Below are 10,047 nucleotides of genomic sequence, written 5' to 3'. Positions count from 1 at the left end.
TTAATTAATTTATTTGGCTGCCCCAGGTATTAGCTGCAGTGCAAAGGATCTTTGATTTTCACTGAGGCATTGTGGCAGGATCTTTAGTTGTGTCCTGTGGGATCTAGTTCCCCGGCCAGGGATCTAACCCAGGGCCCCCTGCATTGGGAGTGCCATTGGACTTAGCCGTTGGACCACCAGGGAAGTCCCTTTCTACTCTTTTTATATCCTCCTCTTTGTCTAACCTAATGCTTCTGTTTTATGGGTTTTTTTGTGGCGGGGGGCGAGGGAGGGGGGTGGTTGGCTTCGACACATGGGATCTTAGCTCCCGGACCAGGGAATTGAACTCACATCCCCTGCACTGAAAGGCAAAGTTTTAAGCACTGGACCAACAGGGAAGTCCCTCTAACCTAATGCTTTGCACAAAATAGTTGCTAAAAATTCTAAGTATTGACAGAATAAATTAATAATAGATTGCATTGGAACAAAGAAGGTCGATCTTCAGGTGGTACACTTAATATTACATATGCAATATTAGATGCTGGAATATTTCCACTCTGATTGGTCAGTTGGAGAAGGAAATGGCAACCCATTCCAAGACTCTTGCCTGGAAAATCCCATGGATGGAGGAGCGTGGTGGGCTACAGTCCATGGGGTCTCAAAGAATTGGACATGACTGAGCGACTTTGCTTTTCGCCCTGGGCCCCGGGTTGCCCCCCAGTTGCCCTGGATCCTCCTCCAAGAGTCCCTGAACCCCTTGGATAACTCCACAACTAAAGAGAGGATACTTGACACAGCAGAAGGTCTCCAGAGTTAGTGCTGCCATGGTAATTTTGAATATCATCCAGGGGTGGAGCAGCAGCATAATCAAACAGGGTTAATGAAACTGACATTTAAACAGGATACTGTTCTCATCTGGGCACAGAAAGAGCTAGAAACATGGACATAGTTTCTGCACAGTTTACAATAGTCACGCTCTAGTGTGGATGGAGGGCATATTAATGTTTGTGTGATGACTAGTGAGGACAGGTGGGTATTACTATTAGTAATAACACCAACCCGATTTAACAAAACACTTTTACTAACCTAATTTAATTTTCACCAGAACTCTTGGAAGCAACTGGTATTACTGGTATTACCTCATTTTACAAGTGGACCGATAGTCCCAGAGGACCAGATAGATAGCACTGTGGCCAGGTTCCTGCCATTAGAATTCATGCTCTCTGAGTGCATGGAGTTCTCCACTGTTTTATGTTGCTTTAGCATCAGGCAGCAATGATGCTGTACCCTCGAGAGAGAGAGACAGAGACAGAGAGAGAGGAAGGAAGAGAGAGAGAGGGAGGGAGGAAAGAGAGAAGGAGGGCAAGAAAGAGGAAGGAAAAAAGAAAGAGAGGGAAGGAAGAAGGGGAGAGAGAGATGAGGGAGAAAGGAAGAGAAGGAAAGGAAAAAGAGAGAGTGAGAGAGAGAAACAAACTTATAAAAGTTTCATGGTCTTCCCAGGCCTTTCAGCTCCACACCACATCATACTAAGCATATTAAAATATACTTGAGGGACATCCCTGGTGGTCCAGTGGTTAGGACTATGCACCTCCCCTCCCAAGGACAAGGAGTTCGATTCCTGGTCAGGGAACTAAGATCCCATAAGTTGTGTGTATATGAACTTTAACTTTTCTAAGTGTAAAAATATTGCAGTATTTTTATAGTTTTCCTTTTGATTTCTTGGTGATCACTTATAATCAGGAATTCTGCCAATGATGAAAAACTGCAACTTGTTTTCAAATAGGTAAAAATCTTGTGATAATAAATGTAACAATTAAAAGGCATCATAACATCTCCATAGATTTAGAGAGGTACCTACTAATTTTATTTTCAGGGTCTTCTTTTCATATTGTGAAGCCGATTACATTTTTTAGATCTTCAGCATTTTTAGATCTCCAGCATTAGCCTTGGGGCAAAGAGCCTTGGTTGAGTAGGTCACCCACTGTGAACTTAATGTTGACACTTGAAGTACCAAGGACATGCCATCCGCCACCCCCTCCCCAGGGCATCTTGGTACATCTTCAGGGACAGCAGAACTTTGCTTCCACAGTGGAGCCATTCCATCTCCCAGGGGCCTCTTCTGGAAACTCACTCCCCACTCTGGATCTGGCAGCACCAGCGGGACACCAGAAGGGAAGCTGTGCATCCAGAGGGCTTGAGGCTGGCGAGCTTTCTGCCTCTTCGGTCCCTGGGCCCAGAGGGAGAGGCACAGAGTGGGTTAGCAGTGAACACTGTTTACTTGGCTAACCTGAGCACATTCCCAGCCCAGGCCGCAGTCAGAGATGACGCTGAGCAGTCCTCCTTTACTTTGGGGGTTGCTATGACAGCCAGGAATTCGCAAACCAAACCAGACCTAAAGAAGAATTCTGTCCTTGGCCCCAAAAGTTAGTGGTTCCACGCGGTTCTGCTTGTGGTTCCTGCTGTCCCCTTCGACACCTACCAGATATAAGAATCTCTAAACGGAGGATTCGGAGACGTCCTAACAGAAAGGCGATTTCCAGGCTGGCCAAAGCTGTGTTAGAAAGAATTTAGGTGTGATTGAAGAAACTTCTTGGCAAGAAATGTTGGAAAATATTACAGTAGATCCCAGAGAAAACCTCATTATTTTCTCAAAAAAATCTTTTGTATTTGTTTAGTGTTCTGTGGTTTGCTAAGCACATTCACATAAATCATCTCATTGAATCTACACATCTGCCCAGTGAAGGAATCAAAGTTGATATTATTATTATTTTCAACCAAAGACAGGAAATTGAGGCTCAGTAAGAACAAGGTCAAGCAGCTAACAAGCAGCAGATTTGAGATGTGAATATAAACTTTCTGACTCAAGATTTAGCTCTTTGAATTAGACCATGATGATCTCCGAAAGATGAACTAGGTCACGTTTGATATGGACAACTTAGGAGCAGATTTTTTTTTTAATATTTATTTATTTGGCTTGGTTGGGTCTTAATTGTGCCACTCAGGATCTTTCATTGTGGTGCATAGGATTAGTTTCCCTGAAGCTTGTGGGATCTTTGTTCCCTGACCAGGGATCAAACCCTTGTCCCCTGCATTGAAAAGTGGGTTCTTAATCACTGGACCACCAGGGAAGTCCCAGGAGCAGATTTTTTCTTTCAAAGCAAGTGATGTTTTAGATGAGTGAATTTTTATATTGTGATAAAATACACATAACATAAAATTTATCAACTCAACCGTTTTGAAACATACAGTTCAGTGGCATTAAGTACACTCACATTGCTGTTCAACCATCACCACCGTCCATCTCTAGAACTCTTCATCTCGCAAAACTGAAACTCTGTACCTATGAACACAACTCCTCATTCCCCCTCTCTACCCCACCCCTGAATTCACCATTCTGCTTTATGTCTCTATGTCTGTGACTACTATACAAACTTCATATAACTGAAGTACTGAATGAAGTACATACTTCATTCAGCATTTATCCTTCTGTGACTAGTTCTTGTCACTCAATATAATGTCCTCAAGGTTTATCCATGTTACAGCGTGTGTCAGAATTTCCTTCCATTTTCAGGCTGAATAATATTCCATGTGTGGATACGTCACATTTTGTTTATTCATCTATGGATGGACATTTGGATTGTTTCCACCTTTTGGCTATTGTCAATGATGTTGCTATAAATATGGGTGTACAGATACATTTTTGAGTCCCTGCCTACAGTTCCTTTGAGTATATACCTAGAAGTGGAGTTGCCGAGGCATATGGCAATTCTAGGTTTCATTTTTTGAGGCATCGTCATGTTGTTTCCCCCAGAAAAGGCAATGGCAGCCCACTCCAGTACTCTTGCCTGGAAAATCCCATGGATGGAGGAGCCTGGTAGGCTGCAGTCCATGTGGTCGATAAGAGTTGGACACGACTGGGCGACTTCACTTTCACTTTTCACTTTTCACTTTCATGCCTTGGAGAAGGAAATGGCAACCCCCTCCAGTGTTCTTGCCTGGAGAATCCCAGGGACAGGGGAGCCTGGTGGGTTGCCATCTATGGGGTCGCACAGAGTCGGACACGACTGAAGTGACTTAGCAGCAGCAGCATGTTGTTCCCACAGCAGCTGTGCATCCCCACCAGTAGTGCGCAAGGGTCTTCCTCTCCCCACATCCTTACAACACTTGCTGTTCTCTTGTTTTTTGATATGTCATCCCAGTGAGTACGTGGGCTTCCCAGGTGGCTCAGTGGTGAAGAATTTGCCTGCCAAGCAGGACATGAGGGTTCGATGTCTCGGTTGGGAAGAAGCCCTGGAGAAGGAAATGGCAACCCACTCCAGTATTCTTGCCGGGAAAATCCCATGGACAGAGGCGCCTGGTGGGCTGTGGTCCATGGGGTCACAAGAGACATGACTGAAGCAACTTAGCATGCACACATGCTCCTGTCAGAGGGATGTTAGAGTGTTATCGTTAAAGAACTTTGGAGGAAATGCTCTGTGTAGGCTGGCCAGGAATTGATCTCTCCGCCTCTGTGGTGGATATGTATAGGGCCTGGGCTAGGCAGCCAGTGCACAGGGTCTGTCAGCCCTGTCCTTGTGCTTCACACGTCCTCCAGGAAGTGAGAGGGGAGAGGGGAGGGCCCCACGGGCCCCACCCTCCACCTGGAGTCCTTTGCCACTTCTGTTTCTTCTGCGTGCCATGCTGTGTCTGCCGTGGGTGCACGTGAAACACTCCTAGATTCATCGATTTTGTATTCTTCTGGCTGAGAAACAGGGGGAACAGAGAAGAAATGACCAGGTCCAATCAGGTCATGTCAGTTCCGACCATTTACACTCCTAATAATACTTTTCTCACCTTCATAAAAAACTTAAAAATTTACAATGTTCTAGCATGCGTATTTTCTTCAGATGAAAAACTGAGACTCAGAAAGGTTAAATAACTTGTTCAAGATAACTAAGTAAGCGACAGTGCCAGGAAGGGCTCAGAGCTGGTCTCCTGACGTCACACTTCTTGCTGTGTCCACTCCTCCCACTGCCTCCAGGTCAGCGGTTTCAGGCCACAGCTATCCTGTACCTCTCCCTGCTTCATGGGAACAGTATGGTCAGGGGAGATGCAAGACGACACAAGACAGCGAGCTGAGTTGGTGTCAGGAAGTTGTGCATGTGTTGTGGTCAGGAAGACGGGGATGGCGATCGTCCCCCCTGGCCCGTCAGCGTGGCCACTGCAGACACCAGTCTTGTCACTGAGCAGCTGCAAACAGCTGCTCATAGCTCCCAGCACCTCAGCCTACAAACATAGGAGCTCCTCACAGGACACCAGTGGCGTACACAGGCTTTGGATATATATTGTCCTCAGTTTTATTCAATGGCTTTGACAGCCTCATCCATTACTAGGAAAAAAGAAAAAAATCCCAGCTTTTCCTGGGGCCCTGTCACACGTGTTTCTGCCAGCAGACACCACGCACTTTTTTGTGCTCATTCCTGACCTTTCAGGAGGAGGCAGAGCACTCTGGGTGATCATCGTCCACACTGCTGGAAAGACAATGGGCTGGTCTCTAGGCAACCGGTCTCCAGCTTGGCTCTGCCTCCAACTTGAGTATGTCTCTGAGACAGCCCTCCCCATGCTGGGTTGCAGTCAACAAAGTGAGGAAGCTTGACCGAAAGGAACTCAGAAGACCCATCCAGCTTGATAGCGGAGACAGCAGCTGCACAGAGGTGGAACGAATGCGGGCTCACGGCTGGAACACTTCCGTTAGGGCTGGATGAGTGGAAAGCACGGGAGAGCTCATGCAGCTGGGGACAGTGAGTGCCCCATCCACAGCTAGGAAGATAGGAACGATTTCTGTCTTCTGGCTTGGCCATTTGTGCTTTCTGCCCTATGTTTACATGTTACAGAGGAAAGCATGCTGCTGGATTCTCTGGAAAATCACCTAGGTCTCTGTCTGGCTGCAAAATGAAGCCAGGCGTGGGTCTGCTCACCTGCCCAGTTGACGACCAGAGCAGACCTGCAGGAGACGTGGGCAGAGCACTGAACTAGACATCACTGAAGCCCTGGTCACTTCTGTGCCACCAGCTGGCCGTGTGGCGTTAGGCAGGTCCCTGATCCTCTCTGAGCTTGGGCTCTTTTCAGCGAAATAAGGATGTTAGATCAGATGCCTCTGCTCATCTTTGCAATAAAATAATCTGAAATTTAGTGCTTAACCTCATTCCTGTCTCACAGACTTCCGTTGGACAGCTTGTCTTGTGGGTAGTTCTGAGTATTATCAACCAAAGAAAACTTCTGGAGTTTGATCTCATCATAGAGATGGGGAATGAGAAAGGGAGACAGCACAGGAATACTTTGACTACTCCTTTTGCTGTGTGTTTATAAGGCAGTCACTTCAAATCACACTTAGAGGGAAGAGACGCTCTTTCTCCCCTTCTTTGAGCAGTGAGCCCCTGCAGAACTGGTTTGTAATTAAGAGGGAACGTAGAGGGAGCCGCGGTGTGCTGAGGAGCAGAGCGCCCTGTGTTAGGTGCTTTCTCTATATGTGTGTGTGTGCGCTAGTCACTCAGTCGTGTCTGACTCTTTGTGACCCCATGGACTGTAGCCCACCAGGCTCCTCTGTCCTTGGATTCTCCAGGCAAGAATACTGGAGTGGGTTGCCATTCCTTTCTCCAGGGGATCTTCCTGACCCGAGGATCGAACCCAGGTCTCCTGCGTTGCAGGCAGACTCTTTACCATCTGAGCTACCAGGAAAGCCTGCTTTCTCTGCATAGTTTCATGTAATCATCTCAAAAAATCGTATGAGAACTCTTATAGATGACCCGAAGTCATAGAGGCCAAGGGAAGTTAAGAAACTTCCCCAAGTTAGACACAGTAAGGAGAGCTGCAGGAATTCAAAATCAGCCTGTCTTCTTCCAAACGCTGAATTTCATCCCTGAGGGCATCACTTTAGCAGGAATTGAAAGTAGGATGTGGTGAGGAGCTGGGAAATTCCCAGATCTAGATTCCCAGATCTAGCTGACCTCAGGGAAGAAGGTGGTGTGGAGAGCCAAGATTCCATCTTCTAAGGATCAACTGCATTAACCTTCTCTGTTTTTTATCTTGTTTCTTGACTCTTCTGAGAGCACCTAAAAACCCCACTGGGGTGGAGGGACAGACCTGTGCCTCCGGGGTCCTGGTAATTTGCGGGGAGGCAGGGGTCATTTCTTCACTGACAAATGTCCTACAGGAAACCCGACCCCCACCAAAACCCCACCTTCTCAGCTGACCACACAGATCAAAGCTGGGGTTTGTCATCTCACAGTGTGGGATAGAGCAGGGCACACTGTTCTCACCTCTCCCCTGTCACACTTTCTCTACCTCAGGAGGACCCCTCATTCCTTAGCCTCCATTAGCACACAGGGCTCCTCAGACACAGCCTCAGTAAGGGCTGTCCAGTCAAGACCCTGACAGCCACTGGGACCTCTTACCATCCAGCCATACAGAAAACCAGCGCACTCAACAGCCGAGGCAAGAAGTGATGTCTTTGTGGGACAGGAAAGAATATGTGAAGATAACCTTGTTTTAAGAGAAAAATAAAATGAGACAAGAGCTGGTTTTTTGTGTTTTTGTTTTGTTTTTTACTGCAGAGAATTTAATTCTGTGAACTCAAATTTTAGTTGGAATAAATATTTACTGAGTCTCCTATGTGTTATATACTATGTGAGACACCTTCACCAGAATCTCATTTCTTCCCCATTACAGCATCAGGAAAAGAGAAAAAGGCTCCGTGACATCGAGTGACCCATTCAAAGCCACAGAGAACCCAAACTGTCTGCCTTGCAGCGCGCAGCTCCTTCCATTCATTATCTGTCAGCTGCATGGTCCTAAATGCCCTCAGAAATGTGTCTTCCTCTAAGAGAGCAGGGCACAGGTGGATACTGTAATACAAAGGGATGAGAAGACATGGTCCCTTGTTCAGGAGTCCTGCAAGATGAGACAGCAGCACAGATCTCCTTCCCTCCTGCTCAGGGAGGCTACCTTGATGTCTTCTCCACCAGGTACAGGGTCCTGCCATCAGTTCCACACCCTTCAGAGTATTTCTCACTCTGGTTTGTGATTGCTTCTTTGTTGTCCATCTTCCTTAACCCACCATATGCTTCTGGAGGGTGAGGACAACTTTTGCTTTGTTCACCATTGACTTCCCAGTGCTTGGCACCTAGTAGGTACTTAACAAGGATTTACTGAATTATTGATTCTAACTAAAAATAGAAAAGTAGATGAACAGATGGATGAATGGATAGATGTGGTTTATCATTTTCTATGAGTTACGGTGTCTCAAGTTAAATTGATTTTTCCCTTCCTGACAAATTAACTTACTTGACTCCCTAGGAGCAATTATCATCAAAAGTCAGTGAGAGCTTTCCATCTTCTAACTTTAAATCCTGGCTCAATCATTTACTAACCATGGAATGAGATGCAATTTACTTAATCACTCAATTAGTGATTAGTATACTCATTTTAATATGTTATAGTGAGGCTTATTGATGACACATAATCCCTGAAATATACTAGAAGGTCTATAATTATAGCTTTAATCTTAGCATATATAACAACATAATAGATCACTTATCTTTGGTGTCTCTTGTCTTGTACTCCCTCTCCCACCCACAACGGCCACTGGGTATTTAATCTGGCTTATCTTTCTGCCAAGTATCTTCTGTTTGTCTCACCACCCTCACTTCACCTCCCCATTTAATGCCAGTAGGTTCTACCCAGTTTCTCTTCTTCAGATTTTTCTTTCATTGTTTTATGCACACCCTGCAGTGGCTCTAGAATTCCTCTGGAGAAGAGATTTAGGGTGGTTCTCTGGCTCCACTTGGAGTGGGGAGGCTAAGGGACTTGTCTTGAAGTTGTACATGAATATCACTTTACAAAATGTTGAGAAAATGTAATTGTTTATATTAAAGCACAGGGGTAGAGAGCCTGATGGATAAGAAAGGATACTAAAGCTTTCCACCCTTGGCCAGCCTGTAGGATCACCTTTGGGCACTGCCGATTTATATCTCTTAAAATATGGTTTCTATGAAAGTCATTTTTACTAAATTTTTTCCAGGAAGCCTGGAGAAGGTGCAGAGCAAGTTCCAGAGTCCAGTCCTTTGCCTCACATTCAGGACTCCTCACGATTTTGCTGCAGGCTAATTGTTCCGAAGCCTGCCTGCGCCACCAATTTTTCATTGCAGGGATTTCATGCCATTCACTGCCGCCTGAATGCACCCCAGCCACTCCTAACTCCATGTTTCCATTCAGGAGTGCCCCTGCCCCTCAGTGGGCCTCCCCGGGTCTTCTCATCTAGTGAAATTCTCTCCATCCCCAAGGCCTGGCTCAAGAAGTGTCCTCCCAGGGAACCTTCACAGCCACCCAAGCCCACAGTGCTCCCTCCCTTCCTGGAATTCCCAGTGTTTCTTGTTGTCAGGATAATTTATTCCGGCACTTAACTACATAACTTTCGTGTTTGTTGTGGAAACATTTCACATGTTGATGCTTCCTCTCTCACTGGACTGAGAGGTCCATTTAGGGTAAGGACTGCTGTGTACCTCTTCAGATCCCCATGGCACCCAGCCCGATCACTGTGAACACAGCATAGGTAGGCTATGTGTTTCCGAGTTACGGAGCCATCCCGGGGCACTCTGCTGCCGGGCAACAGACAGGAGGCTTCAGATTCAGAAGAGTCATCTCCAAAGACCTGCAGACTCTCCTCAAGGAGCAGATGCCCAATATAGACTGGCTGTAAGACTTTAGATCTGGGGAAACTGAATGTTTATGACCCAATTTCAGCAAAAATCATAAGAAATTGGCATTTCCTGTGCTTTGTTGTTGTTTAGTTGCTAAGTCATGTCTGACTCTTTACGATCCCAAGAACTGTAGCCCGCCAGGCTCCTCTGTCCATGGGATTCTCCAGGCAAGAATACTGGAGTGGCCCCCTTCCTGACCCAGGGATTGAACGAACCGTCTTCTCTACGTCTCCTGCATTGGCAGGCATGTTCTTCTCTACTAGTGCCACCTGGGAAGCCCACTGAGCCACCAGGGAAGCCCCATTTCCTATCCTACCAACCAGCAGCTTAG

The sequence above is a fragment of the Bos indicus genome, chromosome 15, assembly GCF_029378745.1.
Source record: "Bos indicus isolate NIAB-ARS_2022 breed Sahiwal x Tharparkar chromosome 15, NIAB-ARS_B.indTharparkar_mat_pri_1.0, whole genome shotgun sequence".
Classification (NCBI taxonomy): domain Eukaryota; kingdom Metazoa; phylum Chordata; class Mammalia; order Artiodactyla; family Bovidae; genus Bos; species Bos indicus.
Note: the sequence above shows the minus strand (reverse complement) of the source record.